The sequence below is a fragment of the Sus scrofa genome, chromosome 10 (assembly GCF_000003025.6).
Source record: "Sus scrofa isolate TJ Tabasco breed Duroc chromosome 10, Sscrofa11.1, whole genome shotgun sequence".
Lineage (NCBI taxonomy): Eukaryota > Metazoa > Chordata > Mammalia > Artiodactyla > Suidae > Sus > Sus scrofa.
In genome coordinates, this window is record NC_010452.4 from 68,621,386 (window position 1) to 68,641,540 (window position 20,155).

Sequence of the window (20,155 nt, forward strand, 5' to 3'; positions counted from 1 at the left end):
CGGCGTGCGCGCCCGCACCAATCACAGGCACCGCCGGGAGGGGCACTCGCGCGGAGAGTCCAGGATGAGAGGGCGGGTCCGGCGAAGCGCTAGGCCAATCGAGGCGCCCTGTTGCCATGACGTAGCGCTCTCCCCGGCTCAGAGAGCCAATCGGCGGGCTGGGCGGTGAGTGCGCGAGCGCGCGGGCGCGCGAGCGCGCCGGGCGGGACTTCCGCCGAGTCCCGGAAGCGGGAGCTGTGTGTTCTCATGCGAACGGGAAGGAGCGTTGGGGCGCTGGAGTCGCGAGGTTGAGACATTTTCGGCCCGAAACGGGAAGGAGCCGCCGCTGCCCCGCCGCCAGCCCGCGCCGCGCCGCCCCCCGCCGCTCGTCCGGGCCGGCCGCGCCCCTGCTTCCGCCCCTCCCTCACGGCCCGTCCGCGTGTGGCGCGGTCGCCGGGCACCGGGGCTGCGGCGGTCGGCGGCCGGGCGGCGGCGGCGCTGACAGGTGAGCGCGGCGGCGGGCGGGCCTCTCCGCTCCTCTCCCGCCGCGCCCGGCCGCCGCCTCGGACCCGCGCCGCGCCCGCCTGTCACGGGCCGCCATCTTCCCGGAGGACGCGGCCGGGCAGGGCCGGGCTGACGCGGCCGGGCCGGGGCGCGGGCAGGGGGGCCTGCGTGCGGGCCGGGGCCGGGGCGACGGGTAGGGCCGGGGCAGGCCGGGCCGAAGTCTGGGAGGCCGGGCCCGGGCCGGGTCCGGGCAGCGCCGCCGTCCGGCCCGCACTGCGGCGGCCTCGCCCTGCCCTCCGCCCGGGCCCGGGACCGCGGCCGGCCGGGCGGGGAGGGCCCGGGCTGCTCGGACCAGGAAGTGCGATCCTGTTGCTCCGGTTGTGCTTGGGAAGCTCGCGCTCTCCTCTGCGAGGTTTGAGCAGAGGCAGATTCTGAGACAATTAGGGAAAAATGCTAAAGGGGCCCTGGGCTCGAGAAAGAGGCAGGTCAGGAATTTCTTACCACCTGCTTCTCAGTCGTGTCCAATCAGAACGAAAAAACTGAGACTTGTTCAGACTTCACTGTAATTTTGTATTGCAACTCTCCCTTCAGGTCATCTTGCTTTCCCCCTCATTTCTACGTAAAACGGTCTTTAATTTGGGCTTAGATGAAACTTGAGAAGATTATCTGTTGGGTAGCTATCCTATGCGTTGAGCCCCCTCTCCTTGGCTGCACTGTAACTTGCCCTAAATGTTAAGTGGAAATTGGAAGTTTTGGGTAACTGAAGGAACGGGAAAATTTCCCTGACTGCAGGGAAATTAGTTTGTGTGAGGGTTTCTCAAAAAGGTAGTGTCAACTTGAAGACCGGTGTTGTAAGGATACAGGTTATTTTTCTCTTGAAAGTTTTTCTTTTATGGTATTTAATATATTGTTTGTTACGTATTTCTTGTTTCGTGTTAAGTGTTTAAAATGCTTTTGAAATAGGTGCTCAGTTGTAGTCTGCAAAGACCACTTTTGGGGGGGGGGGAGCGATGTCCTCTTCTGCGGTGACTGGATAATATGTGCCCTGAGCGATTTTCGTACTTCCCCACCTGCCCGGCTCCTTCTAATGTATCGTCAGGGTAATTTACAGAAGCTGAAGTCGTTGTGCCTTGTCAGCTTTTCTCTGTACTTAACATTCGGAAAGACAGTCTTATAATCAGGGTATGGGAAATCTCTTGACAGGAGTTTGCTTGAGTTGCTAAGGTGGAATATTTTCTGAACGGCGTCAGATTAGCAAATTTATTATTCAGTTATAAGTTTGATTTGTGTACTTCCCTTTGAAACTTGCATTTAGTGAGAAATAAATTTCATCCTGTATTTTGAAAAGCTGAGTTTTTATGATGAAAGAATGGCCAGGCTTCTTATTGATTAGAAATTCCCCTCTTGGTGCTTCACTTTTTTCATCTCTAAGGGGGGTGGGTACATTGCCTCCTTAGCAAGGTAGGTAGCATGTCAGTCCCATAAAAGGGGGTAATAGCCTCATGGGGCTGTTGTAACTTGTTATGTTGGTTGTTTTTACTTTTTTTTTTTTTTATTACTAAGTTTCTTATTCAGAATTTTGAAAAATTTTTACCTTATTAACTGTTTTCAGTATTATTTTGGTTACTGTCAAATTTTTTTTTTTTTCTGGTTACTGTCAATTTTACTAACAAATTTTTTTTTTTTCCTCTCACATGTATCTGGGTAGAGAAAGCAGGTTCTGAGGACAGACTATATGTTTGGAGAAAGCAGTTATACTATGTTTGAGTAGGAGCCAAAGAGAAAATAGATGAGTATACACGAATACATAAGTTTTCTGGCATTCATTTTATTGTGCTTTGTGGAAAAGTAACTGAAATGGCAGCATATTTAGGGAAAATTTGGATTTTGTTTAATGTTCCTAGGGATTGCACTTTAAAGAAATTGAGATGTGGTGACTATATTGCTATTAATATGGTTTTCACAGCTAAGCATGGATTTTGACAAATGATATATTTTTTTTCTTTTTTGGCCACACCCATGGCATGAGGAAGTTCCCAGGCCTAGGATTGAACCCCCACTGCAGCGGTGACCTTAACCCACTGATCCACAAGAGAACTCTGACAAATACATATTTAAGTTATGTGGAAAGAAATAATTGACTTAGTCACTCATTTTTATGAAGTGGTCTTCACATGTAATAAAATAATTCTAAAATACTTAAGTGCAAGGTGGGAACATCAGGTTTTTAATGATAGTAACAATAAACAGTGCCTTCAAGTAGCCCCACTTACTCTACATAGATTTGCAATAGTGTTACAAGTTTTTGTAGTGATAGAGCTGTGGTTTATGTAACCAACCAAGAAGTGGCTGACAAGCTGCTTTCAGTGTTGTTTCAGAGTGTCCTAGTGGAGTTCATACTTTTCATGGTGATAACTAGGATTATAGTTTGTCTTCTAATTTTAGTAATTGTGTTATCTTAATGATGGTACCTTGAGATTGCAAAAAGCTCTGCAGATATGTTACTTTAAATTCCATTTGTTATTGTCCTGGTGTTAAAGGCACAAGTTTCACATATGCTTTCATGACACATGCTTGTTTTGCAGAGTTCTCTCATATTTAAGGATTTTCTTGTCAAATTGGTAAATGCAAGAAGTCACATATATTCTTATAATTCTTCCCAGGAGACCTTTGACTCAGCCTTTTCCTAAAGGAGACAAGAAAAACACCAAAGTTATGTTTATGACACTGCTGCAGTTTTGTTGCTTATGCTCTTTTGTGAAACTTTATTCCTGTGAAGAGTTCTTTTTCTATAGGGCTAATTTTTAGAGTACATGGTAAATGAGGCACTGCCTTCTGAGAGGATTAAACTAAACAGACCTGATTTTAATTTAGTTTAGTTCAGTTTGAAATTTTTGCTCCTAATTGTTGCACTTGTTGATTGATATCTTTGGAGCTACTCTGCTCCTGGAGTTATCTTGATTAGAAAATGAATTTCTTTATTAGAATAGGAAGTTGTAAGTTAGATAACCATTAGGTTCTCTTACTAAAAGGAGGATAATAATTCCAGCACAGAAATGTTTTTGTCCTGATGTTTTAATGCTTTGTTTTATTTTTATTAAAAAAAAATTTTTTTTTGGTCACCCTGTGGCATATGGAGATCCCAGGCCAGGGGTCAGATCCTAGCCCAGGGATCAGATCCAAGCCACAGTTGCAGCAATGCCAAATCCTTAACCCACTTTGTTGGGCCAGGGATCAAACCATCCCAGTGCTCCTAAGACATTGCCAACCCAGTGCACCACAGTGGAAACTCCTGTATAACATTTTGTATTTCCCATGTGTCAGTGGCTTTCATATGATTGGGCAAAATTCTTAACTCTGCTTATGTTTCCTTCCCTTCTGGTCCCCAAATCCCCATACCTTTTGTCCCTTCAGGGCCTTTGTTAACTTTCTCATCGTTTTTCTGTCTGGTGAAGCTGTCCTGATTCCTCTGTAATCATGAAGGGCTGCAGTGAGTGATGCCGCATCAGCCATAGTCAAGTTCCCTCTTCAGTGTCAGCCCTTCTTCCCTATGGCGAGACCTGGGCCATGGAGTGCATTCTGTGATATGGAGAACATTTCATACTCAACTTAAATTTGATAATCACTGAGACAAGACAGCCCCCACTGAAAATATTCTTTATGAAATCTGATATGTGGAGGGTTTGGCTTAAAAATGATAAATTAGGTGGTATTTGTGTGATAAAAATATTGTTTACACCATTTTTGTCATTCTACAACCAGAACTTGCTATAAAGGTATATCCTGATTGTTAGGCCCCTTTTAAAAACTCCTCAGTGACTGTCCCCTGCCTAAGAAGTGACCAGGGACTTTGCCATCTCTGCCTTCTCCTTTGCTGAGGTGGGGTGGGGGCAGGGGGGCTGGAGCTCTATTGGTTGGCCTGTGCTGACCACAGCTTGTCCCCTAAACCTGTGGTGTTGCCTTTGCCCTCTAGTGTCTTTGCCTAAAATCGAAGGTCCTCTTCCCCCCCCCCCCCAGGCTTTGCTGCTTAACCAATCCCCATTAAGGTATTTCAGGAAGTCCTGCTGAATGCTCCTCTGTTTCCGTAGCATCCTGGACTTTGCACTGAGTAATTAACAAAAGCTCCTTGTGGGCAAGACCCTTTTATGTCCTTAAACTCTGTGCCCCACCCAGGGCCAGAGGGATAAGACACCTCCCACCTCAGTTTTAGAGAAATTATTTCCTTGCTTTCATAAACAGACGTGAAAATCTTTACTCAGAAAGAATGCCGTAGAAAATGCATGCAATTATATTTACAAAATGTTAACTGAGTTGATAGCTACGCCTAGTGCACGCAGTGTTTTAGATGAAGTTACTTAACTGTATGACCTCTAGCTGACAGATTCTTTTTCAGGTTTTTAAAATGTGTCCCCTTTGTAACAATAAATATTTCTTTATTTTGCTTTAAGATTAAGACAATTTTGGAATTTCCTGGTGGCTCAGTGGGTTAAAGACCCAGCATTTGTCACTGCTGTGGCTCGGTTTCAATCCCTGGCCTCTGAATTGCTGCATGCTGCAAGTGCAGCCAAAAAACCAGGAAGAGACAAATTCTATTAGCCAAAACCAAAGCAATTATAATAGCAAAAATGTATTTTCAAACTTCAGTGTATTTTTCCTTTTTTTAAAATTCCCTATTAAATATTGCCGTGTGACCTGGTGCGGATCCGGGCCGCTGGGAGGAAAGAGACCCTCATTGATGCCTTCTCTGAGCAGGTGTTTTGGTCAGTCAGGCACGCTCAATACAAAGATGAGTGATACCAGAATTTTTCTCTAAGACTTGTGATCTAGAAGGAATTAAGAAAGTGAGTTGTTGTGGGGTTTCTGTTGTGGCTCAGCATTAACAACCTAACTAGTATGCATGAGGATGCGGCTTGATCCCTGGCCTCACTCAGTGGGTTAAGGATCCGATGTTGCCGGGAGCTCTGGTGTAGGTCCCTCAGATCCCCAGTTGCCATGGTTGTGGTGTAGGCCCACAGCTGGAGCTCTGATTTGACCTCTAGCCTGGGAACTTCCATATGCCGCTGGTGTGGCCCTAAAAAGCAAAAACCAAAAAAAAAAAGAGTTTTATTTAAAGTAGACTGGCGTTTGGCTTCTTGAAGCCTCTGTGCATGCAACTTGCTGAGAGCTCTCCACCCGGCACAGTCAAGCAGTCCCATTAGGACAGCTTACTGTAGTGTGTAGTATGGCAGACACCCCTGTCTTCTTGCTATGTTTTTGTTGTAGTTCTTGTTACTACATTATAACATGCCATGCGGTATCCATATAGTATGTGTCTTGTGTCATCTCAGAGGTGAATGTAACTCTCTGAAATTGAAGGTTTCTGACTCTTGTTCATTGATATGAACCCAGATCGAAGAACACAGTATGCACTAAATAATTGATGAGTAAGTCCCAGGGTTATTTGGTGAACAAAAGGAATAACTTGCCCTCCTCTTTGGAGCTTTCTGTCCACTGAGGCAGGGAGACAGGTCAGGAGGGCTCAGGAGGCGTCCCTAAGAAGGGCGGGACAGGGAGAGAGCCTTCTGGGCACAGGGTAAGGTGCAGAGACCAGGGCTCATTTGGCGTCGCTGAGTAAGGGGAGGGGCTGCTGGGTGAGGCGGCAGCTGGATCCTGCAGGATCTGGACCTCCGGGCCCGGGCCGGAAGGGTGCTCTGTACCCTGAGAGCAGTGGGAGTCAGTCAGAGGGTTTTAAGCAGGGGAAGCACATGCCCAGAATTGCCTTTTTCAGCAGTCCTGCTGCTGTGTGGACAGTCGAGTGGAAGGGGAAGAATGGACGCACGGTGGGTGTGACTGGGCCCCGGGCAGCAGCCCTCTGGCTCACGCTTGTGTTTGTCCCCGTGCAGCCGTCCAAGCCCCGGTCCAGAGGAATAATCGCTTGCTTGAACCCCTTTCATCTGTGCTACGCATAACCAAGTGCTTTTAAAAAATACTTTAAAACATGCCTTAAATCTGCTAGCATTTGTCACTTGTTTAAAGTATATTTATTTCAGCTTTTATTAAGGCAAACTAATTAACAGATTCCTTTTTTAGAAACATCCCTGAAAAATGAGAACATTTTGTTTTCACATTTCAAAAAGCTTTGTTTTATTGTCAGAGCTCAAAAACATGGGGATAAAAACATAGTGACCGAATGGACATAGATTTACAGCTCTCCTCCACGAATGTTGTCTCTGAACATGTTAAACATTCTCTTTTCTGATTGTTTTGCCTGAAATAATCAAGTCCTTGAAAACCTGTTCTTCAAAGACTATGCTTTCTGAACATTACTTCTCTTTTTTGATTACATACTTCTCTGTATTTCATTGTTGGGAGTTTAACGTCTGTCTGATTTCTGCCTTGCCATATACAGTTGACCCTTGAACAGCACAGTATTTGGGGCACCAGTCCTGTGTGCCGTTGAAAATCAGAGTTTAACTCATAGCTGGTCCTCTGTGTCTGTGGCTCTATGTCCGTGGACTCGGCCAGCCTCGGATCGTGTGGTGCCGTAGTGCGGGTGTGTTGGAAAGTCCATGTGTAAGTGGACACATGCAGTTCGAGCCTGCGTTGTTAAGGGTTAACTGTGTGTCTGTACCTAGCCATGCTGCTTTTAGTCTGTCCCGTAATCCCTTGTGCCTGGCCTGTCACCCCTCCCATGGTCAGGGACTGCCAGGAGCCTTTAAAAGCAGACTTGACGTCCCTGTGGAGACAGTTGCCTCTTAAAAATCTGGGCATTTAGAAGAAAAGCATTTTCTTTTGACTTGTATTTTTAGGAGGGAAGAAAATTTCCAACAATAGGAGGTCGTCATTTAGTGCAGAAGCTCAGTGTGAAAATCCTCTTGGATAAAACTTTCCCTGGCATCGCTGTAAGGTCCTGGCCGTCAGACAGGTGCTGTCTGCAGTGTCCCTTTAGCGGGTCACTTGGACGACAGACCGTTGCACACGTGAGTGACTATGAATCAGCATATCTGCTTCTTCACACCTCAAGTGTGTGTGTGTGTGGGGGGATGGGCGGTCAGTGAGGACCTGAGGGCATAGTCAGTGAAGCAGCTGCTGTCCCTTGGTTTTTCATAGCTCTCCCCATTTCTTTGTGTGCGTTAATGAGTTTTCCTTTCTTGTGCTGAAATCGTTATTTTCCAGGGTTCAGTGCAGGAGAGTTAAACTGATCATGAGAGGGCCGGAAGCAGAGAACAGGACCACAGAGTAAAACTGCAGAAGCCTCTCCAGGCTCAGGCACCTTGAAACTCTTGTGACCTGGCGGGGCTGCAGTTAGGAATGAGATGTTTTCCTACAGAAGAGTGTCTTGGGATTCTAAGTGACCAGAAGTTTCATAATTTTCAGGCATGGACACTCTTGGCTTACTGCCCTTTTCAAGTTTAGCATGTTGAGTGTGTTTGATTATCATTTTGGAGGTTTTTAATCTGTTAACTCAGTTTTTATTCTTTGAAATCATGAGCTTATAGCTCAAGATAAAAAGCTATAGATGAGATGTTTTCCCAAAGTTGCTATATTGCCACAAGTCATATTACAGTGGTCCCTCCTTTTCTGCAGGGGATCCATTCCAGCACCTGAAGTGGGTGGCTTCAACTGTGGATAATATCGAATCCCTATGTGTACTTTTATTTTTCCTATACATACATACCTAGGATAAAGTTTAACTTATACATTGGGAACAGTAACTAATAATACAATGTAACGGTTATAGGAGTCCCCTTGTGGCATGGTGGATTAAGGATCCAGCATCACTGCAGTGGCTTGGGTCGCTGCAGTGGTGTGGGTTCCATCCCTGGCTTGGAGCCTCCACTAGCCACAGACTTAGCCAAGCCCCCCCAAAACAAAAATAACCCCACCCCCAATTATAACAGTATACTGTGATAAAAGTTATATGAATGTGGTCTCTCGAAATACCTTATTTCACAGAATTGCCTTTTCCATCTTAATTAATCACTTACTAAGCACCGTGGCTGTAACCCTTGCAGTTTGAGGTGCCACAGAAAAACTAGTATGGGGCATTCCGTCGTGGCTCAGAGGAAACTAATCTGACTAGTATCTGTGAGGATGTGCGTTTGATCCTTGGCCCTGCTCAGTGGGTGGGGGATGTGGCGTTGCCGTGAGCTGTGGTGTAGGTTGCAGATGTGGCTTGGATCCCCAGTTGCTGTGGCTGTGGTGTAGTCTGGAAGCTGTGGCTCCAATTGGACCCCTAACCGGGGAGCCTCCATATGCTGCGAGTGCAGCCCTAAAAAGCTAAAAAAGAAAAAAATTATCATGAATTTCTTTTTCCTTCAGTGTTTCACAGATAGAAGATTCATTCGTATTGTAGTTCTTAGCAACTTCAGCGTACAGCTTTTTCCCATATTAAATCAAGAACTTTTTTTATCTTTTCACCTAAAGGAAGCACCTCATAAGGCTTCCCTTTGGCATATCTGAATTGCCAGCATCACTGCTCTTGTGCTTTGGGACCATTAGTGAGTAAAATGAGGGTCACTTGAACACAAGCACTGCCAGACTGACAGTTGATCTGATAACCAGCCAGCTACTAAGTGACTAACCGAGGGATACGTGGGACAAAGGGATGATTCACCTCCTGGGCGGGGCCTCGCGAGATGGAGTCACGCTGCTCAGAATGGGGCGCTGTTGAAAACTTGTGAGTTGCTTATGTCTGGGATTTTCCGTTTGGTATTTTCGGACCATAGTTGACCATCGTAAGCAAAAGCATGGAAAGCAAACCCCAGATAAGGAAAGGCTACTGTACTCGGCAGTACTGTGTTGGGCAAGGGACAGCTAGATCATGAACTTCAGGTCACAGTTTGGTGCGGGGGTGTGGTTAGGTGGGTTTATGGATAATCGGTGAAGAATGAGTGTGTCATGTGTTTAATAATTACCTACACGTATAATCAGCTTAGTCCAGCCACATGGGTATTTTGTTTTTATTAGTGCCCTTGTTACCTGTCTGCCCTTATAAGAATGAGAGGGAAGCCTTTGATCCTTTCTGAGTATTCATGTAATGTTTGGTGTGAATGAAGTGACACTCTGAAGTCAGTTTCTGAGATTTTGAGTTTTGATCCACACTGTGTTATTAATAGAGATTTGATAGCTAGTTTGTGAAAGTAACTGCCAGAAAAATAAAAGTAAAACTAATTAGAAATACAACTAGTTGGCTGTTGGCAGAATGAGGACAGTAACTTTGGTCCCCTCTTTAAGCTAAGTTTTCTTTTTCTTTTTTTGTCTTTTTAAGGCCACATCTATGGCATATGGAAGTTCCCAGGCTAACGGTCAAATCAGAGCTGTAGCTGCCAGCCCACAGCACAGCCACAGCAACGCTGGATCTTTAACCCATTGAGCGAGGCCCAGGGGTTAAACCTGCGTCCTCCTGCATGCTAGTCAGATTGGTTTTGCCTGAGCCTCTCCCCTAAGCTAAGTTCTCCACGGCACTGTTTGAACTCAGTAGGCTGCTCTTCAGTTGATGACTTTAACAATGGCGTCTCAAAAGAAAAATCGAAATTGTGAAAGTGTTAACTTTATGTACGCTATGGAACTTTAAGCCAGTGTTTTATTGTTGTTGTTGTTGTTTTAAGGAGATTCGTAAAGCAGTCATTAAATTTTTTTTTTTTGGCCACCCTATGGCATATGGAGTTCCCCAGCCAGGGGTCAGATCCAAGCTGCAGTTATGACCTAAGCTGCAGCTGCAGGAACATCGGACCCTTAACCCATTGTGTCTGGCGGGGAATCATGCCTGCGTCCCAGGGCTCCCAAGATGCCACCGATGCCATTGCATCACAGTGGGAACTCCTAAACTGCTTTTTAAAACATTGAATTAATGTATTTATTCTGGAAAAATTAAGGGCTCTTTTTTTTTTTTTTTTGTAAATTTTGTCTAATTTTAACTTACTAGCTTTAATCCATTTAGGAAGGCATTAACAGATCTTCCAGTTTGTATCATATATTCAGACTCATCTTTGAGCAATGGTCTAAGCGAAATTCTTTTAAATTCAGTGGTTTCCTTCCCAAAGCATTCAGACTTCAATATCCACACTGTTGGCGCAGGGCTCTGCCTTCAGGCTTTGGAAGCATCAGTGCCTCTGTTCACACCCATCACCTTTTCGTGACGAGGAGCTCTGACTCGCTGTGAGCACCAGGCCCCCTCTTGGCCTTTGGTTTAGCCTTCTCAGCACCATTTTGCTTGCTCCTGCTGTGTGTCTAATGATTGAGATCTCAGCAGCCTACAGCTTTCCCGCAAAACGTGAGAAATGAGTGTGGGTCCCGTCAGCTCCCATCTTCAACAGTGTATTTGGCTTATAAGTCAGATGACCCAAAGTCCTTGCCCCCCAACATTTGTTCTTTGGAACTCGTGTTTTACTGTTTGGGAGGGAACCCCTGTTTACTGGGGCCTGGAGACAGTTGCCTGACATCACACAATGAGAGAAGAGCAGATAATGAGATCTATCTAGCTTCTTGCTTCCAAGACCATTGCAGATAGTGCCCGATTCTTGGAAAGCATAGGTGTCTTGGATAAAGTTGTCTTAGGTCCAGTAACCTGATAGGTTTGAGGGCTCCACACACAGCACAGCTGAACATCAGAAGCACTGGCTGTGGGAGTTCCCATCGTGGCTAGCAGTAGTGAACCTGACTGGTATCCGTGAGGGTGTGGTTTGATCCCTGGCCTCGCCCAGTGGGTCAGAGGATCCAATGGTGCTGTGAGCTGTGGTGTAGGTTGCAGACGTAGACGTGGGTTGGATCTGGTGTTGCTGTGCCTTTGTTGCAGGCCAGCAGCTACAGCTTGGATTTAGCCCCTAGCCTGGGAACTTTCATATGCCTCCGGTGTGGTCCTAAAAAGACCAAAAAAAAGCGGGGGGGGGGGGGGGGAAGAAATGCTGGCTTGAACAAGAAAGTTTTCATCGTAGTTTTATAGTGATGATTGTTGAGGTCAGGGTAGCCCACAGAACAAGACTGAGAGAAGTTCATTTACTGTCCTGAGCAGTAGTTCACAATTACTGGAGTTGACTCTGATAGTTTGCTTGGAGCTTGTATGGTTTCATTGCCTGTTGAACTGTAATCCTAACTGGCCTCGGAGTTGTGGTCCAGTTACACAAAGGTATTATGTTGCAATATCAAACTCAAAGATTATCCAAATGTATGTGTTTTTAATTCATAGCTGTGGAACAAATTCTCTTTTCAAACAGTGGTATCATTTTGTAAGGAATAATTCATGCTAGGGGGTATTAGGTTTTTTTGTTTTTTTTCACTTTTTTGTCCTTTTAGGGCCACACCCGCACATATGGAAGTTCCCAGACTAGGGGTTGAATGGGAGCTGCAGCCGCTGGCCTACACCACAGCCACAGCAACGCCAGATCTGAGCCTCATTTGCAACTTACACCACAGCTCACAGCAATGTTGGATCCTTAACCCACTGATCAGGGCCAGGGATCCGAACCTGCATCCTCAATGGATATTAGTCGGATTCATTACTGCTGAGCCACAGTGGGAACTCTGTATTTTAATGTTAATAATTTGCACTGTCATTTTGGAAAACGTGGAAGCATGTTAGGTTGTCACATGTAGTGCTTGAGGACTGTGGTTAGCTTCTGTGCTTGGCCTCAGTAGCTGTTACTTTCAGAGTACAGTGTGGTTGGCACAGGTCCCCCCCATTCTCTCCAGAAGTAGAGCACTCCTCTGGAACCTTCCATAAGCCAAAACGATGTTAAGCAAAGAAGCAGTTATGTCAGGAAAAGTCTTGTTTTGGGAGGCCAGGAAGAATGGCGAAGCACAGGCCTCGGTCCCCAGCCACAGTGGCTGGATGTGGGGCTGGCTGCTGAGGCCCCTGGTGTCCTTGGGGGCGGAGCGCTCTGCCACCACAGGGAGGGCCAGCGCCACCTCTCTAGTTTCACAGCAGAACAAACGCTGAAAGCTGTTTGGGATTTTTGCAAAAGGAGAAATTCTCTCCAGGTCTCTTGATGCGCGAAAATGGGAGCTAATGCAGCCTTTCACACAAGCGGGCAGCATCAGTCAGGCCCCCTTGGGAGAAGCGGGCGAGCTCTGCATTCTTCCCTCCAGGCCTGGCGTCTGGCTCGCTGCTCACAGCAGCGCCCGCACTTGTCTGCACACGAGCCCGTTGCGGGCTCAGCGCAGGTGAACGTGGCCGCCCCCAGCCCTCACCTCAGGCCCCTGCTCTTAGCCTTCTCCGTCACCCAGCCTGGCGTCGTCAGTGGACTTGGGGAGCAGGAGGGGGTGTCCTTGAGCACCTGAGTTGTCTTTAGCACTTCTGGTACATGTCCGTTTTTCTAGTGAAAGGACTTACAACTTTTCAGCGTATTTTCAAAAGGACCTTTGATCTCTTCTTTGAATATAAGTAATAGTTTTTTGTGTGTTTGCCACTTAGGAATGTCTTCTGTGTGTTATTTTGATAGTTAAATGTAGTTTTTCCCGTCAGCACCACGTTGTATTTCACTCTTCTGTATGTTCAGACCCCATCTACACACTTAACTGTGTGTACACACGTGTACACATACAAAATCTAGAGGATATCTAAAATAAAATGAAAATGAACTCAAAGTACTTATATCCTAACCTAAAAATACTGCTTTTTCCTGCTTTAACACATCATTTGGAATCAGCAGCAATGGAAGCTTTCCCTTGAATCATCTCATTTTTCTGAGCTTTGTATTTTAAATACTAGGAATTTCTTCCCATGTGTCTATTGCATGAGAGATGAAGTGATCAAACACATATTTCCCGAGATTCTGCTCTGTTGGGCACTGCCTCTCAGGAGTGCGGTGGTCAGGAGACGGCTGGATGTTTTCCTGCCCTCCCGGTACTTGACTCATGTGACACAGCTGTCGCCGCGTGGGAAGGGTGTGCGACTCAGGCTTTGTGGAGAGGATGACGAGTGACATTTCAGTGGCCTTGCTGGTTAGAGTCCCAGGTGCCTGCTGTTGTTGGCTTGAGCTGAGGGCTAGGAGACAGGGCTCCTTGTTCAGGAAGGTCCTTCTACGGAAGGATGGGTGGGTTTGGGGAGACTTAAGAGGTTGGGGTGGTAATTGAGTTCAGAGCTGATGGTTATTGGGGACAGTTCAGTGACAAGAGGTGAGGAGCTATAGGCTTTTTGGAGAGGAAGGGGTTTCTGGTTTGTGAGGCTGGTAGATGACCTGCCAGGTGGTGTCTTTCCTTGAGATCTAGGGATTGTCAGTTTGTGTTTGTTTTGGGTGGGGGAAGGCGATGGATTAAAACAAACAAACAAACAAAAAAACAGTTGATCTTGAGGAATCCATAGGTCAAAAAAAATGTTCAACCAGGTATTTGCTTAGATGCGGTGAAATTCAGCATATGGTGTTCACTGAGAGCAGAAGAGCTTGAGGCCCATTGAGGCAGCAGCTCTGGGTGATGCTCTCCCAGTGAGGCCAGCCGCCCTCAGCATGCTAGGGCATGCTGGGGCGGGTGGGCTGCTCTTTGCTTTCTTTGTCTCTGTCTCTCTTCCCACCAGTTGAGCTGTTGGCTTACGAAAGCCAGTTCAACTTGTGCCTGAGTTTGTTCAGGGCACTTGTACTCATGAGTGCAATTACATGATGTAACTCATAAACTGATAAAAAAAAGTACTAAAACATTTACTCATAGGAAAACTAATTTGAAAACTTTGGAGTGTCTCAATAAAACAAATCGCCAAGAGACTTGTCATTAAATTAGGCAGATAAGACAACTATAAAAAATTGGGGAATAACGTTTCGAGAAGTATTGTGCCATTCAGACTATTTTTTAAGTGTCTGAGTTGTACTTTAAAGACACAAAGTGAAGTCTTAGGTGATTGACTAGGATGTGGGTTAGGTGAGCAAGAAATCGAAGAACATCTAGCAGACCGACCGAGGCTAAGAAAAAGCCCAGGTGAGGAGCGTGTACAGGTTCAGGGCTCTGGTGTCAGGCTTTAGAATTGCTTCCGTTTACAGCTCCTTCCGTCACGGTCACGGTCACGCAGGAGAGAGCTTTACTGTGCGGCGGAGGAGGAGGAGGAGCAGCATCCAGGGAGGGTCAGAGAGGAGCAGGAGAGGAGCAGATGCGGGAAGGGAGCGCTTGCAGAGGCTGCTGCTGGGACCACCCAGCATCAGGCAGGCAAGTGGCTGTCTTGGAAGGACCAGCATCCTTGGGGGGGCTGCAAGGAGCCCCCGGCCCTTTGGTTTGTCCTTCTCTGTTCCTGCTTCTTTCGCCTTCACTCTCCCTGTGCTCTGTCTTCGGAGGCTGCATGGGCTGGGCGTGTTTAAACAGTGATGGACGGAAGAGGCAGAAGGTACAGGAGAGGAGGAGGGAATGGGATCCGGACCACAGCAAAAGGACCAGGGCTCCTATAGTTAACAGGCAGTGTTTTTCTCCAGACCTTTGATGTGGAAACTGCTGAGAAAAACTCATTCACTTCCATGAAGTTTTCGAAAGTTGCCTTAGGTGCAGGCTTTGTGAGGTCCGGTTTTCAGGAGCTATGTAAGATTATAATTGTTGTGGAATATTTCCCTTTTACAAAAGTGCTGAGAAATACAGATCTATTAGGAATGCTAAGTTCAGGAAAGAAAAGATATACATTAATGTAGATCTTGAAATAAGGCATATTTTATTGAGTGGCTTTAGTTTTTAAGGAAGATGATTTGCGTGTTCACGAGAGATTTTAGAGAAGACCTGAAGGCCGTAGTAAGGGTTTCAGGAAGATGGTGGCCCTGCCTATTGCCACCGTCTGTTGCATCCAACAGCTGCTTACTGCTTTAGAGCTCGGCAGACCCTGTGGGATTTCCTTGTGACTTGCTGAATCTCATCGTGCTTCATTTGGAGAAGTGTTACGCATTCAAGATGTTCTTGCTTTGTCTTGATTTATTGGTCGGTTAATGCAGACCAGAAGTACCTTTTCCCCATAGCAAAGCTTTTTTTTTAATTTTTGAAAACTACGGACTTGTAGTACAAGAAATTGGTCTGGGAGTTCCCATTGTGGCTCGGGGTAATGAGTCCAACTCGTGTCCGTATGCCGTGGGTGTGGCCCTCAAAAGGAAAAAAAAAGAAAGCAATTGGTGGAAAACCTTTTACATGTGATTTTTAGGGTCTGTTTGGCATGTAACTACTTTCCCATTCCTCTTTGGCTGAGAAATATGTTTTTGCATGTTGTGTCTGATTTTACACCCTCTCTAGGAGCAGAGCTAGATCAGACTCTGAAAAAGACTTACCTTTTCCTCCTCCTGCCTTTTTCAGTAGAAGCACAGGTGCACATGTATAAAAGGAAACGTAGATATTAATCTGGGTTTAGTGGCAGCATCTGCTTAGGAATACCTGTTCCCATACTGGGTGCTAGTTTAAAAGTGATTGAACAACTACCCCACTGAGATTGGATTGCTTTCTTTCATTCCTTGGGCTCTTTGAGAGACATGACTGTCGGAAGCCTCAGTGGAAAGAATGGACTGTCCTAGAGAAACTGAATCATAACAGACGAAGAGCCAGAGGAACAGCGCTCCTGGAAACAGCTGCCTGTCGCTCTGGAAATAAATGGGCCCACTCTTCAGGCCTGCAAATTGACATGAGTATACAGTGTGCGTACGGGGCTGTGGAGGGACGTACACTAGTCTGCCCCAGACACAAGTTGCTCTGCCGCGAGACACGAATGTGCATGGATCTTACCGAGTGACGCTGACGGCTATGAGGTGAACATAACCCAGCCAGCACCACAAGGCCTAGAATTTCCCAATGGTGTTTCCTTTTCTGACACCTCTCTGTTTAGAGGTGGCAGGTGGGTGGAGTTCATAGGAGAAAGTTGCTGTTATGAACACGTGTCCTTTCAGTCCCTGAGTGTTCTGATTGTGCTTTAGTGATCTGAGTTAGTTTCTTGGACCATTGCTGTCTTTTCTGGTGCGTTCGTTGAGTTTCAGAAGTCTGGGAGGTAAACTATCTTTCTGCAAAGTATGTCTAGACATTGAAAAGTTACTTTTAAATTGATTTTCAAAGGGGGTCACACACAACACTCTCTGAAGTTATTAATAGCCCATTGCCTTATTTAGGGAAAACACTATTTACTCCTCTAGTTGAATATTTATGTACTTTTTTTTTTTTTTTTTTTTTTTTTTTTTTTGTCTTTTGTCTTTTTGTTGTTGTTGTTGCTATTTCTTGGGCCGCTCCCACGGCATATGGAGGTTCCCAGGCTAGGGGTCCAATCGGAGCTGTAGCTGCCAGCCTACACCAGAGCCACAGCAACGCTGGATCCGAGCCGCGTCTGCAATCTACACCACAGCTCACGGCAACGCCGGATCGTTAACCCACTGAGCAAGGGCAGGGACCGAACCCGCAACCTCATGGTTCCTAGTCGGATTCGTTAACCACTGCGCCACGACGGGAACTCCTTTATGTACTTTTTTGTGTGTGAAGTGATCACTCACAGTTGTTACGCTGGAGGGTTTTTTTTTTTTGGTCTTTTTGCCTTTTCTTGGGCTGCTCCTGCGGCACATGGAGGTTCCCAGGTTAGGGGTAGAATTGGAGCTGTAGCCGCCACCTACACCACAGCCACAGCAACGTGGGATCCAAGCCATGTCTGCAACCTACACAGCTCACGGCAACGCCGGATCCTTAACCCACTGAGCAAGGCCAGGGATCGAACCTGCAACCTCATGGTTCCCAATCGGATTCATTAACCACTGCACCACAATGGGAATTCCTACACTGGAGTTCTTAAAGCTCATGTCTGTGTGACAGCATCTTACATTGTCCACCATCTCCTTTGCTTCTGCTGTTCCGTACTCTTGGCTCCTGGTCACACACAGTTACTGTCAGAAGAGACCTTAACATGTGTGGATGCAAATGCAGAAAGAGTATGTAGACAATAAGATTGTAAAACCGTATGTATTTGAGTGTTACTGACAAAACAAAGCTCTTTAGGGTGAATTTTAGCATAGCATTGGTGGGATATATTTTTCTCTTCTGTCCTCTACATGAGGAGAAGAAACACATGGAACCTTTGAGAAACTCAGGACAGCAGGAGAGACGCACAGGTATGGTTGTTGCTGTAAAGAGCAGAGGTCGTGGTGCCTGAAGAAGGAAAGAGAAAGGGAGTCAAGCCTGTCTTGCTGGGGGAGCAGCCCAGGTCAGGAGACGAGGGCGCCAAGAAGGGCCTGGAAGAAAGGCCCAGGTGAATCTGGAGCAAGGGGTAGCCTGTCCAGACTTCCTGACTTGGGAATCCCGTTTTTAGGTTCAGAAAAGAGGCTTTGTGTTTGGCACCCATATAGTGGAATCCTACCTTACGTGAAGTATATACATTTTAAGGTCAACTCCTGAAGCAGAAACGTATCTACATCCTTCAAGATTCCCCAGTAAGGTGCAGCATATCGTCTCTCCATCACCTGCCTTTTAGTCTGACATGGAATCAGATCACTGTTTTTGCTTTAAAGAAAGATAAAGTATTTGGCTTCTATTTAGGTACCTTTTTTTTAACACTTATTTTATATGCCAAAATCATAATCTGCACGTTGGTACAAAATGAACATTACCACAAAGGGGAAGCAGGAGCAGAGGCGAGCTCAGGAAACCTTAGGTGCTTTTGAGGTCCTGCCCCGGGGAGCCATGCCCGTGGGCATGGCTGTGGACGTTTTCTCCAAGCACCTGTGTGTGGGCCTCGGCTCAGCAGACTTACAGCTTTGAGGCCCTGCCGGCGGCGTTCCTCTGAACTCGGGTTCCCAGGCCTCGCAGAACTTGGGTGACTCTAGTGCCATGCGTAGCGCTTAGAATAACCCTTGCCCAGCAGAAGCCCAAGTGCTGACCCTTTCCCTTCCTAGCTGTCTGATCCGGAGACAGGGCAGACTTCCACGCCACCTCTTTGTACCACAAAGAAGAACCTCATGCTGTTTAGGAGAATGGTAGCTTTATTTTGACTGTTTTAGAATTATCAAATTCTTAAAGTAGGATTCTGTCATTATTTGAAAATCCACTGAAGTGTGCTAGGTACATGTTTGAAAATAAGGCGCTTAACCTCTAGTAGTTTACTGATGGGGTTGTTTCCACTTTGGGGCTGTTGTAAATGATTTTGCTGTGAATATGAGCAAAGCTTGGTGGGGTAGTATGTTTTCAGCTCTCTGGGTACATATCCAGGAATGCAGTTGCCGAGTCATAATGGTAACTCTTTTTAACATTTTGCTAAAGTGCGTATGGTCTTTTCAGTTTTCACCAGCAATGTACGGAGGTTCCCATTCTCCCTAACCTTTTCAGCACTTGATATTATTTGTCTTTTTTTTCTTTCTTTTTTTTTTTTTTTTAGTGCTGCACTTGTGACATATGGAAGTTCCTGGGCTAGGGGTTAAATTGGAGCTGTAGCTGCGGCCGGCCTACACCACAGACAGCCACAGGCATGCCAGATCCTTAACCCACTGAGCAAGGCCAGGGATTGAACCTGCGTCCTCATGGATACTTGTTACCTTTACCGCTGACCACGACAGGAACTCCACTCTTTGATTTTATTCAGTAACGCGAATCCAAGTCATTCAATCATCGGTTTTATTCTGGGAGTTTAAGAAAAAGAATGATTGGAAACTAGGTTTTTGTCTTCGAGTACTTGGAGTCTAGTTGAGGAGGAAGGAGAACTCTAGTTTTGTCTTTTATCAGTGGTTCTCCAACATTGCAGCCTCAGGACCTTGTTACACTTTTAAACATTCAAGGTCTCGAAGAGCTTTTGTTTATATGGCTTAATTTCTGTCTATATTTATATTAAAAATTAAGACAGTTTTTATTATTTTATTTTATTTTTTGTCTTCTTGCCATTTTTAGGGCTGCTCCTGCGGCATATGGAGACTCCCAAGCTAGGGGTCCAATCGGAGCTGTAGCCGCTGGCCTACACCAGCACCAGCAACTCGGGATCCGAGCCATGTCTGTGACCTACACCACAGCTCACGGTAACGCTGGGATCCTTAACCCACTGAGCGAGGCCAGGGATCAAACCCGCAACCTCATGGTTCCTAGTCCGGATTCTTTAACCACTGAGCCACAACAGGAGCTCTTCCATGAATATTTTTAATAGTTGTAACTTATTACATTATTTTTTGCTTTTCTGTAAAAACGTAAATGTTTTTATTTCCCCTTTTTTGAAGTTTTATTGAGGTATAGTTGATTTACAGTGTTGTGATAAGTTTTGCTGGAGTATGGCTTTTAAATAGAAGCAAGTATGGGAAGTTTCGGATGTATGTTGATACTATATCCTAGTTAGATTTTTCTTTTTAGTTTTTATTCTGGAAAATTTAGCCATAAAAGTAGAGAGGATAGTATGTACCCATCATCAAGTTTTTGTGCCATCAACGTACTACATTCTTGTATTTTTGTTTCTTCTCTTTCCTTCAACTTACCGGGAAGTTCTTAGCGTATTTTATTTTTTATTTTTTTTGTCTTTTTGCTATTTCTTGGGCTGCTCCCACGGCATATGGAGGTTCCCAGGCTAGGGGTCCAATCGGAGCTGTAGCCCCCGGCCTACGCCAGAGCCACAGCAACGCGGGATCCGAGCCGTGTCTGCAATCTACACCACAGCTCACGGCAACGCCGGATCGTTAACCCACTGAGCAAGGGCAGGGACCGAACCCGCAACCTCATGGTTCCTGGTCGGATTCGTTAACCACTGCGCCACGATGGGAACTCCTCTTAGCGTATTTTAAAGCAGACCCCATATTGTAGT

General features: G+C 46.0%; 1 protein-coding gene across 1 annotated transcript in view; it reads left to right on the plus strand.

Annotated features, from left to right (window-relative positions):
* Window positions 211-20,155, plus strand: part of LARP4B (La ribonucleoprotein domain family member 4B) — an 86,299-nt gene continuing 66,354 nt past the window's right edge. Inside the window, exon 1 of the mRNA XM_021065070.1 lies at window positions 211-484. The gene's annotated coding sequence lies outside the window, so the exon portion shown is untranslated. The remainder of the gene's footprint in view (window positions 485-20,155) is intronic.